The sequence below is a fragment of the Balaenoptera ricei genome, chromosome 15 (genome assembly GCF_028023285.1).
Source record: "Balaenoptera ricei isolate mBalRic1 chromosome 15, mBalRic1.hap2, whole genome shotgun sequence".
NCBI classification, from domain to species: domain Eukaryota; kingdom Metazoa; phylum Chordata; class Mammalia; order Artiodactyla; family Balaenopteridae; genus Balaenoptera; species Balaenoptera ricei.
The window spans coordinates 31,127,524-31,145,446 of record NC_082653.1 but is presented as its reverse complement, the minus strand read 5'-3'; the positions used below and the strand labels follow the sequence as shown (position 1 = coordinate 31,145,446).

Sequence of the window (17,923 nt, the reverse complement as noted above, 5' to 3'; positions counted from 1 at the left end):
ATAGGACATTCCATCCAAAAACAACAGATTACACTTTCTTCTCAAGTGCACATGGAACATCCTCCAGGATTGATCATATTTTGGGTCACAAATCAAGCCTCGGTAAATTTTAAGAAAATTGAAATCATATCAAGCATCTTTTCTGACCACAATGCTATGAGATTAGAAATCAACAGGGAAAAAAACATAAAAAACACAAACACATGGAGGCTAAACAATACGTTACTAAATAACCAAAAGATCACTGAAGAAATCAAAGAGGAAATCAAAAAATACCTAGAGACAAATGACAATGAAAACACGACGATCGAAAACCTATGGGATGCAGCAGAAGCAGTTCTAAGAGGGAAGTTTACAGCAATACAATCCTACCTCAAGAAACAAGAAAAATCTCAAATAAACAATCTAACCTTACACTGAAAGGAACTAGAAAAAGAAGAACAAACAAAATCCAAAGTTAGTAGAAGGAAAGAAATCATAAAGATCAGAGCAGAAATAAATGAAATAGAAACAAAGAAAACAATAAGATCAATAAAACTAAAAGCTGGTTCTTTGAGAAGATAAACAAGATTGATAAACCTTTAGCCAGACTCATCAAGAAAGAGAACTCATATCAATACAATTAGAAATGAAAAAGGAGACGTTACAACGGACACCACAGAAATACAAAGCATCATAAGAGACTACTACAAGCAACTCTATGCCAATAAAATGGACAACCTGGAAGAAATTGACAAATTCATAGAAAGGTATAACCTTCCAAGACTGAACCAGGAAGAAATAGAAAATATGAACAGACCAATTACAAGTAATGAAATTGAAACTGTGATTAAAAATGTCCAACAAACAAAAGTCCAGGACCAGATGGCTTCATAGGTGAATTCTATCAAACATTTAGAGAAGAGCTAACACCCATCTTTCTCAAACTCTTCCAAAAAATTGCAGAGGAAGGAATACTCCCAAACTCATTCTATGAGGCCACCATCACCCTGATACCAAAACCAGACAAAGATGTCACAAAGAAAGAAAACTACAGGCCAATATCACTGATGAACATAGATGCAAAAATCCTCAACAAAATACTAGCAAACAGAATCCAACAACACATTAAAAGGATCATACACCATGATCAAGTGGGATTTATCCCAGGGATGCAAGGATTCTTCAATATATGCAAATCAATCAATGTGATACACCATATTAACAAAATGAAGAATAAAAACCATGTGATCATCTCAATAGATGCAGAAAAAGCTTTTGACAAAATTCAACACCCATTTATGATAAAAACTCTCCAGAAAGTGGGCATAGAGGGAACCTACCTCAACATAATAAAGGCCATATACGACAAACCCACAGCAAACATCATTCTCAATGGTGAAAAACTGAAAGTGTTTCCTCTAAGATCAGGAACAAGACAAGGATGTCCACTCTCGCCACTATTATTTGGCATAGTTTTGGAAGTCCTAGCCACGGCAATCAGAGAAGAAAAAGAAATAAAAGGAATACAAATTGGAAAAGAAGAAGTAAAACTGTCACTGTTTGAAGATGACATGATACTACACATAGAGAATCCTAAAGATGCCACCAGAAAACTACTAGAGCTAATCAATGAATTTGGTAAAGTTTCAGGATACAGAATTAATGCACAGAAATCTCTTGCATTCCTATACACTAACAATGAAAGATCAGAAAGAGAAATTAAGGAAACAATCCCATTCACCACTGCACCAAAAAAGAATAGAATACCTAGGAGGTAAAAGACCTGTACTCAGAAAACTATAGGACATTGATGAAAGAGATCAAAGATGAACCAAACAGATGGAGAGATATACCATGTTCTTGGATTGGAAGAATCAATATTGTGAAAATGGCTGTACTACCCAAAGCAATCTACAGATTCAATGCATTCCCTATCAAATTACCAGTGGCATTTTTTACAGAACTAGAACAAAAAAAAATCTTAAAATTTGTATGGAGGCACAAAAGACCCCAAATAGCCAAAGCAGTCTTGAGGGAGAAAAACGGAGCTGGAGGAATCAGACTCCCTGACTTCAGACTATACTACAAAGCTACAGTAATCAAGACAATATGGTACTGGCACAAAAACAGAAATATAGATCAATGGAACAGAATAGAAAGCACCTGTGGTCAACTAATCTATGACAAAGGAGGCAAGGACATACAATGGATTAAAAACGGTCTCTTCAATAAGTGGTGCTGGAAAAAGTGGACAGCTACATGTAAAAGAATGAAATTAGAACACTCCCTAACACCATACACAAAAATAAACTCAAAATGGAGTTTATTTTTTACATTTTTTACATTTAAAGACCTAAATGTAAGGCCAGACACTATAAAACTCTTAGAGGAAAGCATAGAAAGAACACTCTTTGACATAAATCACAGCAAGATCTTTTTTGATCCACCTCCTAGAGTAATGGAAATAAAAACAAAAAACAAATGGGACATAATGAAACTTAAACTTAAACTTTGCCAAGCAAAGGAAACTACAAACAAGACAAAAAGATAGCCCTCAGAATGGGAGAAAATATTTGCAAACGAATCAATGGACAAAGGATTAATCTCCAAAATATATAAACAGCTCATGCAGCTCAATATTAAAAACACAAACAACCCAATCCAAAAATGGGCAGAAGACCTAAATAGACATTTCTCCAAAGAAGACATACAGATGGCCAAGAAGCACATGAAAAGCGGCTCAACATCACTAATTATTAGAGAAATGCAAATCAAAACTACAATGAGGTATCACCTCACACCAGTTAGAATGGGCATCATCAGAAAATCTACAAACAACAAATGCTGGAGAGGGTGTGGATGAAAGGGAACCCTCTTGCCCTGTTGGTGGGAATGTAAATTGATACAGCCACTATGGAGAACAGTATGGAGGTTCCTTAAAGAACTAAAAATAGAATTACCATATGACCAAGCAATCCCACTACTGGGCATATACCTGGAGAAAACCATAATTCAAAAAGATACATGCACCCAATGTTTATTGCAGCACTATTTACAATAGCCAGGTCATGGAAGCAACCTAAATGCCCATCGACAGACGAATGGATAAAGAAGATGTGGTACATATGTACAATGGAATATTACTCAGCCATAAAAAGGAACGAAATTGGGTCATTTGTAGAGACGTGGATGGATCTAAAGACTGTCATACAGAGTGAAGTAAGTCAGAAAGAGAAAAACAAATATCGTATATTAACACGTATATGTGGAACCTAGAAAAATGGTACAGATGAACCGGTTTGCAGGGCAGAAATAGAGACACAGATGTAGAGAACAAACGTAGGGACACCAAAGGGGGAAAGTGGCTGGGGGGGATGGTGGTGGTTGGATGAATTGGGAGATTGGGATTGACATATATACACTAATATATATAAAATAGATAACTAATAAGAACCTGCTGTATAAACATATAAATAAAATAAAATTCAAAAATTCAAAAAAAATAAGAAAAGTAAAATTGGGCAGGGAATTCCCTGGTGGTCCAGTGGTAAAGAATCCACCTTCCAATGCCGGGGATACGGGTTCGATTCCCTGGTCGGGGAACTAAGATCCCACATGCCACGGGGCAGCTAAGCCCGCGCACCTCAACTAGAAAACCTGCGGTGCCTCAAACTACAGAACCCACGCGCTTTTGAGCCCACGCACCAGAATAGAAGAGCCCGCGTGCCACAATAAAAGATCCTGCATGCCACAACTAAGACCCGACGCAGCCAAAAATGACTAAATAAATAAATAAAATATTTTTTTAATTAAATAAAATTGGGCAAAGGATTCGGATATTTCTGAAAATCATATGCAAATGGCCAGTATGCACATGAAAAGATGCTCAGTATCACTAATCATTAATGAAATGCAAATTAAAAACTACAGTGAGGTACCACTTCACATTGACTAGGATGGCTGAAATCAAAAAGATAACAAGTTTGGGGAGGATGTGGAGAAATTCAAACCCTCATACACTGCCTCTGAGATAGTAAAATTGTGCAGCCACTTTAGAAAACAGTCTGGCAGTTCCTCAAAAGGTTAAACATTAAGTTACCATATGACCCAGCAACTTCACTCCTAGTTATATACCCAAGAGAAGTGAAAAAATATGTCCACACAAAATGTTTCACATGAATGTTCATAGCAGCTGAGCATTATTATATAACTTTATTATTTATAATAGCCAAAAAATGGAAACAATCCAAGTGTCCAGTCAACTGGTAAGTGAATAAAGAAAATACAGTTTATCCGTAAAATGGAATACTATTTGTCAATAAAAGGAAACAAAGTACTAATATAGGCTATAATGTGAATGAATACTGAAGACATTATGCTAAATGAAAGAAGCCAGACACAAAATACCATATATTGTGATTCCATTTACATAAAATGTCCAGAAAAGGCAAATCTTTAGAGACGAAGTGGATTAATAGTTGCCTTGGGCTGGGGGTTGGAATAGGGAATGACACCTAATGAGTACAGTTTCCTTTTGGGGATGATAAAAATGATCTGGAAGTGGATTATGGTGATGATTGCACAACTCAAATTTACTAAAAATCATTGAATTACACTTCAAATAAGGTACACTGAAAATGAATTATAGGTACATAAATTATATCTCAAAAAAGCTAATAGGAACAAAAAAGGGAATGGGAAGATACCGGAAACTGAAACTTCTAGATTATTGCAAGAAGGCTTCTGCAGAGCCTCAAGAACACGGCATTTGGGACAATATTATAAGGCACTGAAATGTGGTTTTGGGGGGGTTTTTTTGAATTTTATTTATTTATTTTTTATACAGCAGGTTCTTATTAGTTATCTATTTTATACATATTAGTGTATATATGTCAATCCCAATCTCCCAATTCATCCCACCACCACCACCACCCCTGCTTTCCCCCCTTGGTGTCCATACGTTTGTACTCTTCTTCTGTGTCTCTTTCTGCCCTGCAAACAGGTTCATCCATACCATTTTTCTAGATTCCACATATATGTGTTAATATACGATATTTGTTTGAAATGTGTTTTTTGAGAGAAGTTTTCATTTGATCGTGTACATACTTGGTAAGTTTATGTTATTACTTAATCTTTCATTTAATAAATGTATTCTCAGCACATCCTAGATGCTGGGAATGCCATAATGATCAAAACATCACAGATTCTGTCATCTCAGAGTTTCTGTTATATAGTTGAGATGAAAAACACAATAAAATCGTAATTAAAATTTTAATTACAACCTTTGATAATAAGGAAAGGTTTTTTTTTTTGGATTGGCTAACCTGCATTAAAGGGTTTTTCTATTTTTAAAATTTTTTTATTATTTTTTTTTTTGGCAACATTTAGTTAAAGAAGGTCCTTTTTATTTTTGCAATGTCATTCCATACAAAAGCAATAGAAACACAACAGTCTTAAGAAGTTTACAATTGAATATTTGAACAGAAAATCTGTACACATTATCATTCACAGCAATTTTACATGGTAAATTAACTGATTGTTAAAAAAAAATGTTCTTTCTAAATCCTTCTGCTTTCTTAACTCTTGGCAACAGTATAGGTAGAAGGCCTACTTAGTGCTATTTACAAATACCAAATTAAGACTGTATAACTTACATAAACCCCATTAATTTACCAGCTCAATTTAATATCTTACTATTCAGTGCTCTGTATGAGGAAAAAAAACCAATCTTGACATATTGACAAACGGCCCAAACCCTAACCCTTTCCATAAAGATATTAAAGGTATCTGATTATGAGAACACTCGGTCAGATACCAGTAAAGAAAGCACAGTGAACATATGCTTAAGCCCAAACCAGCCATCTGACAAATAGTAATTTAATGTCTAAAATACTTGTGGAAATCCAGTTACGGTACACTTGTCAGGTTGACTTCAAGGGTGCAGGAGATTAAGCAATTAAGATTGTTGCAAGATTGCTTCGAGTTCAGTTTTCCTCGGATTTAGTTCCATTTACAGTTTAAAACACGCAGAATACACTCCCTATACATAAAATTAACGTTTCTTAAGAAAATAAGGCAAGAACAACAATTCACCATGAGGCTGTACACTATTAACAGAAACCTCCAGTTACAAACGCAGGATGCATGCTTGGCGGGCCACCTCCCACCTGGGGAGGCAGCGCTGCTCCCAGTGGCCTCCAGGTGGCGCCAGTTAGCTCATGGCTGAGAAGTCATGAAACTGAAGTCAGTTTCAAGGGTTCAGTTAAACAGGCTTTCAAGTCAAACTCGTCCTCTGCCGGACAGTCCACGTTTCTAACTTTCGTGGATGTGCCACAGTACATGTCGAAGTTATCCTGAGAGCTCGTCTGGGACTCAGAGCTGCTCTCCGCGGATTCCATCTCCATCTCCCCGAGGTCAACAGGATGTTTTTCTTGCAAATCACATCCTTCTTCCACTGGAGGATCCCAAAAATGCAGAGCCACCTTCCAGAGTTTGATCTGCTGGTCCCACGATCGTGGACTATACTTGAATTTGTTGGAGGTTTTGGGATGAATGCCAGGCTGTCAAAGGTGCCTTGGGACTTCTTTAATATAGCGATTGTAGGCGATGGTGTTCTTCCCATAGTTGATCTGCTTCTGTCTCCTCATCAGGACACTTTCATCGGTCTCCAAGTCAGCTGGCAATGTTGACATAGACTCCTTCGAATCCGAACTTCCTGATGATGATTTTCTCTCTCTTCCAGAGTCATTTATGAGGAGTTCCCTTTTATATCTTGCAATTTCGTTGTTAACTCTAGTCCTCATTTCATCTTCTTCGACTGCACTTGCCCAGTCTGAACATCTAGAACGGGGCTTAGGGCCTTCGGGAGTGGTAAAGCTATCGGGTCTGCGGTCGCCAAGCGGCCTCGCGGGGCCCTCAGCATCCTCGGACTTCCGGCGCCTCCCCTCGGCCATTAACTTGCGTCCATCTCGCGGCTGGCGGCAGGCTGTTGTCGCTGTCGTGGCAGCTCCCGCACCCGGGGGACTTCGCGGCTGGCAGGCCATGGCGACGCGGCAGGCGGGGTCGTGGGGGCCTGGGGTCCGGCGGTGGCGGTGGCGGTGGCGGCAGCAGAGACTTCCTCTCCGCGTGACACTGACGGACTCCATTATTTTTTTGTGTGTTTTTTTTTCTTTTATCTTTGTTGGAGTATAATTGTTTCACAATGCTGTGTTAGTGTCTGCTTTATAACAAAGTGAATCAGCTATACATATACATACATGCCCATATCTCCTCCTTCTTGCGTCTCCCTCCCACCCTCCCTATCCCACCCCTCTAGGTGGTCACAAACACCGAGTTGATCTCCCCGTGCTATGCGGTTGCTTCCCACTAGCTATCTGTTTTACATTTGGTAGTGTATATATGTCCATGCCACTCTCTCACTTCCCCAAGCTTACCCATCCCCCTCCCCGTGTCCTCAAGTCCATTCTCTACGTCTGCGTCTTTATTCCTGTCCTGCCCCTAGGTTCTTCAGAACCTTTTTTTTTTTTTTTAGATTGCATATATATGTGTTAGCATACGGTGTTTGTTTTTCTCTTTCTGACTTACTTCACTCTGTATGACAGACTCTAGGTCCATCCACCTCACTATAAATAACTCAATTTCGTTTCTTTTTATGGCTGAGTAATATTCCATTGTATATATGTGCCACATTTTCTTTATCCATTCATCTGTCAATGGGCACTTAGGTTGCTTCCATGTCCTGGCTATTGTACATAGAGTTGCAATGAACATTGTGGTACGTGACTCCTTTTCAATTATGGTTTTCAGGGTATATGCCAGTAGTGGGATTGCTGGGTCGTATGGTAGTTCTATTTTTAGTTTTCTAAGGAACCTCCATGCTGTTCTCCATAGTGGCTGTGTCAATTTACATTCCCACCAACAGTGCAAGAGGGTTCCCTTTAATCAACACCCTCTCCAGCATTTATTGTTTGTAGATTTTTTGATGATGGCCATTCTCACTAGTATGAGGTGATACCTCATTGTAGTTTTGATTTGCATTTCTCTAATGATTAGTGATGCTGAGCATCCTTTCATGTGTTTGTTGGCAATCTGTATATCTTCTTTGGAGAAAAGTCTATTTAGGTCTTCTGCCCATTTTTGGATTGGGTTTTTTTTTTTTTTTTGATATTGAGCTACATGAGCTGCTTTGAAATTTTGGAGATTAATCCTTTGTCAGTTGCTTCATTTGCAAATATTTTCTCCCATTCTGAGGGTTGTCTTTTCGCCTTGTTTAGGTTTTCCTTTGCTGTGCAAAAGCTTTTAAGTTTCATTAGGTCCCATTTGTTTATTTTTGTTTTTATTTCCATTTCTCTAGGAAGTGGGTCAGAAAGGATCTTGCTGTGATTTATGTCATAGACTGTTCTGCCTATGTTCTCCTCTAAGAGTTTGATAGTGTCTGGCCTTACATTTAGGTCTTTAATCCATTTTGAGTTTATTTTTCTGTATGGTGTTAGGGAGTTTTCTAATTTCATTCTTTTACATATAGCTGTCCAGTTTTCACAGCACCACTTATTGAAGAAGCTGTCTTTTCTCCATTGTATATTCTTGCCTCCTTTATCAAAAATAAGGTGACCATATGTGCGTGGGTTTATCTCTGGCCATTCTATCCTGTTCCATTGATCTATATTTCTGTTTTTGTGCCAGTACCATACTGTCTTGATTACTGTAGCTTTGTAGTATAGTCTGAGGTCTGGGAGCCTGATTCCTCCAGCTCCGTTTTTCTTTCTCAAGATGGCTTTGGCTATTCAGGGTCTTTTGTGTTTTCATACAAACTGAAATTTTTTGTTCTAGTTCTGTGAAAAATGCCATTGGCGATTAGTTGGATAGGGATTGCCTTGAATCTGTAGATTGCTTTGGGTAGTATAGTCATTTTCACAATGTTGATTCTTCCAGTCCAAGAACATGGTATATCTCTCAATCTGTATCATCTTTAATTTCTTTCATCAGTGTCTTATAGTTTTCTGCATACAGGTCTTTTGTCTCCTTAGGTAGACAAAAGCTAGGTATTTTATTCTTTTTGTTGCAGTGGTAAATGGCAGTGTTTCCTTAATTTCTCTTTCAGATTTTTCATCATTAGTGTATAGGAATGCAAGAGATTTCTGTGCATTAATTTTGTATCCTGCTACTTTACCAAATTCATTGATTAGCTCTTGTAGTTTTCTGTTAGTATCTTTAGGATTCTCTATGTCTAGTATCATGTCATCTGCAAACAGTGACAGCTTTACTTCTTCTTTTCCAATTTGGATTCCTTTTGTTTGTTTTTCTTCTCTGATTTCTGTGGCTAAAACTTCCAAAACTATGTTGAATAATAGTGGTGAGAGTGGACAACCCTGTCTTGTTCCTGATCTTAGAGGAAATGGTTTCAGTTTTTCACCATTGAGAACGATGTTGGCTGTGGGTTTGTCATATATGGCCTTTATTATGTTCAGGTATGTTCCCTCTATGCCCACTTTCTGGAGGATTTTTACCATAAATGGGTGTTAAATTTTGTCAAAAGCTTTTTCTGCATCTGTTGAGATGATCATATGGTTTTTATTCAATTTGTTAATATGGTTTATCACATTGATTGATTTGCATATATTGAAGAATCCTTGCATTCCTGGGATAAATCCCACTTGATCATGGTGTATGATCCTTTTAATGTGCTGTTGGATTCTGTTTGCTAGTATTTTTATAATTGTTGTATCTTCTTCTTGGATTGATCCCTTGATCATTATGTACTGTCCTTCCTTCTCTCTTGCAACATTCTTTATTTTAATATCTATTTTATCTGATATGAGTATTGCTACTCCAGCTTTCTTTTGATTTCCTTTTGCATTGAATATCTTTTTCCATCCCCTCACTTTCAGTCTGTATGTGTCTTTAGGTCTGAAGTGGGTCTCTTGTAGACAGCATATATACAGGTCTTGTTTTTGTATCCATTCAGCCAGTCTGTGTCTTTTGGTTGGAGCGTTTAATCCATTTACATTTAAGGTAGTTATCGATATGTATGTTCCTAATACCATTTTAATTGTTTTGGGTTTGTTATTGTAGGTCTTTTCCTTCTCTTGAGTTTCCTGCCTAAAGAAGTTCCTTTAGCATTTGTTTTAAAGCTGGCTTGATGGTGCTGAATTCTCTTAGCTTTTGCTTGTCTGTAAAGGTTTTAATTTCTCTGTCGAATCTGAATGAGATCCTTGCTGTGTAGAGTAATCTTGGTTGGAGGTTTTTCCCTTTCATCACTTTAAATATGTCCTGCCACCCCCTTCTGGCTTGCAGAGTTTGTGCTGCAAGATCAGCTGTTAACCTTTTGGGGATTCCCTTGTATGTTATTTGTTGCTTTTCTCTTGCTGCTTTTAATATTTTTTCTTTGTATTTAATTTTTGATAGTTTGATTAATATGTGTCTTGGCGTGTTTCTCTTTGGATTTATCCTGTATGGGACTCTCTGCACTTCCTGGACTTGATTGACTATTTCCTTTACCATATTAGGGATGTTTTCAACTATAATCTCTTCAAATATTTTCTCAGTCCCTTTCTTTTTCTCTTCTTCTTCTGGGACCCCTATAATTCGAATGTTGGTGTGTTTAATGTTGTCCCAGAGGTCTCTGAGACTCCTCAATTCTTTTCATTCTTTTTTCTTTATTCTGCTCTGCAGTAGTTATTTTCACTATTTTATCTTCCAGGTCACTTATCCATTCTTCTGCCTCAGTTATTCTGCTATTGATTCCTTCTAGAGAATTTTTAATTTCATTTATTGTGTTGTTCATCATTGTTTGCTCTTTAGTTCTTCTAGGTCCTTGTTAATCATTTCTTGTATTTTCTCCATTCTGTTTCCAAGATTTTGGATCATCTTTACTATCATTACTCTGAATTCTTTTTCAGGTAGACTGCCTATTTCCTTTTCATTTGTTTGGTCTGGTGGGTTTTTACCTTGCTCCTTCCACTGCTGTGTGTTTCTCTGTCTTCTCATTTTTCTTACCTTACTGTGTTTGGGGTCTCCTTTTCGCAGCCTGCATGTTCTTAGTTCCCGTTGTTTTTGGTGTCTGCCCCCAGTGACTAAGGTTGTTTCAGTGGGTTGTGTAGGCTTTCTGGTGGAGGAGACTGGTGCCTGTGTTCTGGTGGTTGAGGCTGGATCTTGTCTTTCTGGTGGGCAGGTCCACGTCCGGTGGTGTGTCCTGGGGTGTTTGTGACCTTATTATGATTTTAGGCAGCCTCTCTGCTAATGGGTGGGGTTGTGTTCCTGTCTTGCTAGTTGTTCGGCATAGGGTGTCCAGCACTGTAGCTTGCTGGTCATTGAGTGGAGCTGGGTCTTAGCGTTGAGATGGAGATCTCTGGGAGAGCTTTTGCCATTTGATATTACATGGAGCCAGGAGGTCTCTGTTGGACCAATGTCCTGAACTTGGTTCTCCCAACTCAGAGGCACAAGCCTGACACCTGGCTGGAGCACGAAGACCCTGTCAGCCACACAGCTCAGAAGAAATGGAGACAAAGAAAGGAAGAAAGAAAGGAAGGAAGGGAGGGAGGAAGGAAGAAGGAAGGAAGGATGGAGGGAAAGGTAATAATAAAATAAAATAGCATTATTAAAATTAAAAAATAATTTTAAAAAATTAAAAAGTAATAAGAAAGAAGAGAGCAACCAAACCGAAAAACAAATCTACCAATGACAACAAGTGCTAAAAACTCTACAGAATAAAAACAGACAGACAGAACCCTAGGACAAATGGTAAAAGCAAAGCTATACAGACAAGATCACACAAAGAAGAATACACATACAAACTCACAAAAAGAGAAAAAGGAAAAAATATATATATATATCTGTATATATTAAAAAAAGGAAGAGAGCAACCAAATCAATAAACAAATCTACCAGTGATAATAAAGGCTAAATACTAAACTAAGATAAATATAAATCCAGAAAGAGATTAGATGCAGAAAGCAAACCCCAAGTCTACAGTTGCTCCCAAAATCCATTGCCTCAATTTTGGGATGATTCATTGTCTATTCAGGTATTCCAGAGATGCAGGGTACATCACGTTGATTGTGGAAATATAATCCGCTGCTCCTGAGGCTGCTGGGAGAGATTTCCCTTTCTCTTCTTTGTTCGCACAGCTCCTGGGGTTCAGCTTTGGATTTGGCCCTGCCTCTGCATGTAGGTCGCCTACAGGACGGGGTTAAAGTAGCAGCTGATTAGGGGGCGCTGGCTCACTCAGGCCAGGGGATGGGAGGGGTATGGTATGCAGGGTGAGCCTGCGGCGGCAGAGGCTGGCATGACGTTGCGACAGCCTGAGCCGTGCTGTGTGTTCTCCTGGGGAAGTTGTCCCTGGATCACGGAACCCTGGCAGTGGCGGGCTGCACAAGCTCCCGGGAGGGGAGGTGTGGATAGTGACCTGTGCTTGCACACAGGCTTCTTGGTGGCTGCAGCAGCAGCCTTAGCGTTTCATGCCCGTCTCTGGTGTCCGCTCTGATAGCCGCAGCTTGCGCCCGTCTCTGGAGCTCGTTTAGGCGGTGCTCTGAATCCCCTCTCCTCGTGCACCCCAAAGGAATGGTCTCTTGCCTCTTAGGCAGTTCCAGACTTTTTCCTGGACTCCCTCCCGGCTAGCTGTGGTGCACTAGCCCCCTTCAGGCTGTGTTCACGCAGCCAACTCCAGTCCTCTCTCTGGGATCTGACCTCCGAAGCCCGAGCCTCAGCTCCCGGCCCCCACCCATCCCAGCAGGTGAGCAGACAAGCCTCTCAGGCTGGTGAGTGCTGGTCGGCACCAATCCTCTGTGCGGGAATCTCTCCACTTTGCCCTCTGCACCGCTATTGCTGCGCTCTCCTCCATGGCTCCGAAGCCTCCCCCCGCCACCCCGTCTCCGCCAGTGAAGGAGCTTTCTAGTGTGTGGAAACTTTTCCTCCTTCACAGCTCCCTCCCAGGGGTGCAGGTCCTGTCCCTATTCTTTTGTCTCTGTTTTTTCTTTTTTCCTTTGCCCTACCCAGGTATGTGGGGAGTTTCTTGCCTTTTGGGAAGTCAGCTCTTCTGCCAGCATTCAGTAGGTGTTCTGTAGGAGTTGTTCCACATGTAGATGTATTTCTGATGTATTTGTGGAAAGGAAGGTGATCTCCACGTCTTACTCCTCCGCCATCTTGAAGGTCTCTCATAAGGAAAGGTTTTGATTTGATAAATCTTTTTTTCTTTTTTAATAGAACTAAGGGTAAAACTTTTAAAAATAAGTTGGACATTAGAAAGTTCCCAAATTTGTTAATGTGCCCAGTTCTCTTTTTTTTGGCCTCACTGTGCAGCTTGTGGGATCTTAGTTCCCCGACCAGGGATTGAACCTGGGCCCACGGCAGTGAAAGAGCTGAGTCCTAAACACTAAACCACCAGGGAATTCCCATTAATGTGCCCAGTTCTAACTGTGTGTTTCCCAAGTTTGCTTTTAGAAACCCAGAGTGCATCCCTCTATATACACATAATTTTGAAACGGTTGTTAAGTTCCTGGATCTAACATAGGGCAGGCCACAGCAGCCTATTTTTATTATAGGTGAACCTTGAAGAAAGGCCTTGCATGTTTTCTTAGATCAGACTCCCAAGACAATAGAAATAAAAGCAAAAATAAACAAATGGGACCTAATCAAACTTATAAGCTTTTGCACAGCAAAGAAAACCATAAACAAAATGAAGACAACCTAACGGAATGGGAGAAAATACTTACAAACTATGCAACCAACAAGGGCTTAAGTTCCAAAATATACAAACAGTTCATGCAACTCAATATCAGAAACACAAACAACCCAATCAAAAAATGGGCAGAAGACCTAAACAGACATTTCTCCAAAGAAGATATACAGATGGCCCACAAGCACATGAAAAAATGTTCAGCATCACTGATTATTAGAGAAATACAAATCAAAAGTACAGTGAGGTATCTCCTCTCAGCGGTCAGACTAGCCATCATTAAAAAGTCTACAGAGACTTCCCTGGTGGTCCAGTGGTTAAGAATCCACCTTCCAATGCAAGGGACGTGGGTTTGATCCCTGGTTGGGGAGCTAAGATCTCACATGCCGCAGGGCAACTAAGCCCGCATGCCACAACTACAGAGCCCACGCGCTGTAGAGCTCGCACGGCCCAACTAGAGAGAAGCTCATGCGCCACAGTGAAGAGCCCACGTGCCACAACAAAAGAGCCCATGTGCTGCAACTAAGACCCGATGCAGCCAAAAATAAATAAATAAATATTTTTTAAAAAATAAAAAGTCTACAAATAACAAACGCTGGAGAGGTTGTGGAGAAAAGAGGACCCTCCTACACTGTTGGCCAGAATGTAAATTGGTGCAGGCACTATGAGAAACAGTATGGAGGGTCCTCAAAAAACTAAAAATAGAACTACTGTATGATCCAGCAATCCCACTCCTGAGCATATGTCTGGAGAAAACTCTAATTCAAAAAGATACATGCACCCCAGTGTTCATTGCAGCACTATTTACAATAGCCAAGACATGGAACCAACCTAAATGTCCATCGACAGAGGAATGGATAAAGAAGATGTGGTACATATATACAGTGGAATACTACTCAGCCATAAAAAAGGAGTGAAATAATGCCATTTTCAGCAATGTGGATGGACCTAGAGATTATCATACTAAGTGAAGTAAGCCAGAAAGAGAAAGACAAATCCCATATGATGTTACTTATATGTGGAATCTAAAATATGATACAAATGAATTTATTTACAAAACAACAGACTCACAGGCACAGAAAACAAACGTATGGTTACCCAAGGAGAAAGGGGGTGAGGGAGGGATAAATTAGGAGTTTGGAACAAGCAGATAAAAACTACTATATATAAAATAGATAAACAAGAAGGTCCTACTGTATAACACAGGGAACTATATTTAATATCCTATAATAAACCATAATGGAAAAGAATATGAAAAAGTATATATATGTATATATTTATATTTATATATATATATATATATATATATATATATACTTATACAGAAGATAGAAGTGGAAAAGGAAAAAAAAGAATTTTCTCCTTTTTTCTGGGAAAATTCCAAACCTAGGCAGAATTCTGAAGTGAGCATGTCATGTGAGACTTCTCCCCTTCTCTGAACACATTTTTCTTGTTTCTTTCTTTACTACAGACCTGGCACCCAGTGCATTGTTGAATTAGACTGAAGTGCACAGTGGTGTGTGTGATGTAATGTGGCCAACAACCTCTTCCAGTAGATGATGCTAACCAGGAAGGGAGATGAATTTGCCCTGTCAGGCCTCTTCTTGGTGTGTTCTGTATGGACTGCCTCCCTCCTAGAGTAAATACATCAACTTAAAAGAGGAACATAGAGGACTGCAGATGAAAAAAGAGACAGTAATGTACATGCTGTGAGCATTTGCAGGCAGCATCACGTAGATAATGTAAGAGCAGAAGTCACGTTTTAAGAGATCTGAAAAGTATTCCAGAGAAGTTGGATGAAGTAACAAAATAAAGCATAAAGCTCTAAGAAAGAGGGAAATAATGCTAAAAATACAAAAATGGGGGATAAGTTGAGAATTCACAAAATATACTTGAGGAAAAGAAAAAAATTTTAATAGAGAATGAAATAAAAAGCCGGATAAATGAATGAGAATGTTTAAACAGGTTCCAGGTATTGATCATGTTATGCGTATGTTAGTTATACATGTTTCCTATGAACAGATGTATAGGACAGTAGACACAGAGGGTTTTTTCCATGATTATATGAAAGTAAAAGGTGAAAATAAAAAAAGAACAATGGTGTGAATGAAAGAGGCTGTGTGTATCCACTTGCTTTATCTTCCCTCCTGGCTTAATGTAGGAACCCACCTGGGCTAGGCTGCAAGCTTGGACTTGTGTTTCCTTGCCCCAAGAAGACTGGCACATATCAGCAGATGCCTCACCATAAAAGAGGCTTCACCACTCCAGTCTTTGTTTTATATATATACAAATTTGTTTATTTTTGGCTGTGTTGAGTCTTCGTTGCTGCACGCAGGCTTTCTCTAGTTTTGTAGCAAGTAGGGGCTGCTCTTCGTTGCGGTGCACAGGCTTCTCATTGCGGTGGCTTCTCTTGTGGCAGAGCATGGGCTCTAGGTGTGCAGGCTTCAGTAGTTTTGGTGCATGGGCTCAGTAGTTGTGGCTCGCGGGCTCTAGAACGCAGGCTCAGTAGTTGTGGTGCATGGGCTTAGTTGCTCTGCAGCATGTGGGATCTTCCCAAACCAGGGCTCGAACCTGTGTCCCCTGCATTGGCAGACGGATTCTTAACCACTGAGCCACCAGGGGAGTCCCACCACTCCAGCCTTGAGCACCTTGGAGTTCCTGCTTTCCCTTAGATTTTGACTGGGGCAAAATATGGTGAGTGAATCAAGCTACACGTTTCCTCTGCTGAAGGCTTTAAAAATATAATAGGTAGAAAGTGTTCCACTGAAGAAAGACTTAAAAATGGAAAGGAACACCCAGGACATGGTGAAATGTTCTTCCATGAAAACAATAACAACACCTAAATAGGATAATCAGGAATTTTGTGTAGAAAGAAGTATCCAAAAATTAACCATAAAATTGATATATTCAAAGATGAAGTTAATGATCTTTAGGAGACACCAGTTGTAGATAATAGAATAACTAGGACAAGCTAGGAATATAACGTGAATTTATATAGCTGTTTGTTAAGAGTCTCTCACCTACTGAGAGACTAAAAGCTAAACACAAAAGAGTACATACTGTGTGATTCCATTTGAATATGAAATTCTAGAATAAGGAAGATAAATCTGTAATGATGGAAATCAGATCTGTGGTTAGGAGTGGTGATTAACTGCAAACGGGTACAGGGAATTCTCTGGGGATAAAGAAATGTTCTGTATCTTGATTAGGATGGTGGTAACAAGGGTATATTCATTTGTCCAAACTCTTTGACCTATACACATGGGTGCATTTTTAATGTAAATTTATGTCTCAGTTTTTTAAAAAAGATTAACAAAGTGTAAGATAATTTTTTCTTAGAAAGTTTTTCTTGGATGTCTTGTATTTATAAGAAATATATGGTTTTTAATGGTTTGTGAACCACAAATTATAAAACACAGCAGTCTAATTACTGGTGTCTCTTTTTCTGAGCATTTTTGAAGCAAAAGTAGAATACTAACTACTGTGAAGATGCTGATGTATTGTCCAGGGAGCAGGAACTGGTCTAAGAAGAATGAGGCCACCAAACACACTTCAAGAAACACTGCTGCGGGCTTCCCTGGTGGTGCAGTGGTTGAGAATCTGCCTGCCAATGCAGGGGACACGGGTTCGAGCCCTGGTCTGGGAAGATCCCACATGCCGCGGAGCAACTGGGCCCGTGAGCCACAACTACTGAGCCTGCGCGTCTGGAGCCTGTGCTCCGCAACAAGAGAGGCCACGATAATGAGAGGCCTGCGCACCGCGATGAAGAGTGGCCCCCGCTTGCCACAACTAGAGAAAGCCCTCGCACAGAAACGAAGACCCAACACAGCCATAAATAAATAAAAATAAAATAAATTAAAAAAAAAAAAAAAAGAAAGAAACACTGCTGCATGGTTAAGGATCCACCTGCCAATGCAGGGGACACAGGTTCGATCCCTGGTCTGGGAAGATCCCACATGCCACAGAGCAACTAAGCCTGTGTGCCACAACTACTGAGCCTGCATTCTAGAGCCCGTGAGCCACAACTACTGAGCCTGCGTGCCACAACTACTGAAGCCCGCGTGCCTAAAGCCTGTGCTGTGCAACAAGAGAAGCCACTGCAAAGAGAAGCCCACGCACCACAACGAAGAGTAGCCCTTGCTCGCAAGAACTAGAGAAAGCCCGCACGCAGCAACGAAGGCCCAATGCAGCCAAAAAAATAAACAAATAAATTAAAATAAATAAATTTATTTTTAAAAAAAAAGAAACACTGCTGCAGCCTATCTAACT

At 39.7% G+C, this 17,923-nt stretch overlaps 1 protein-coding gene and 1 pseudogene across 1 annotated transcript in view; one reads left to right on the top strand and one right to left on the bottom strand.

Annotated features, from left to right (window-relative positions):
- Positions 1-17,923, top strand: part of RNF24 (ring finger protein 24) — a 140,278-nt gene that overhangs the window by 68,842 nt on the left and 53,513 nt on the right. The gene's annotated exons all lie outside the window — the stretch shown is intronic.
- On the bottom strand, positions 6,213-7,025 carry LOC132349327 (histone RNA hairpin-binding protein-like; annotated as a pseudogene).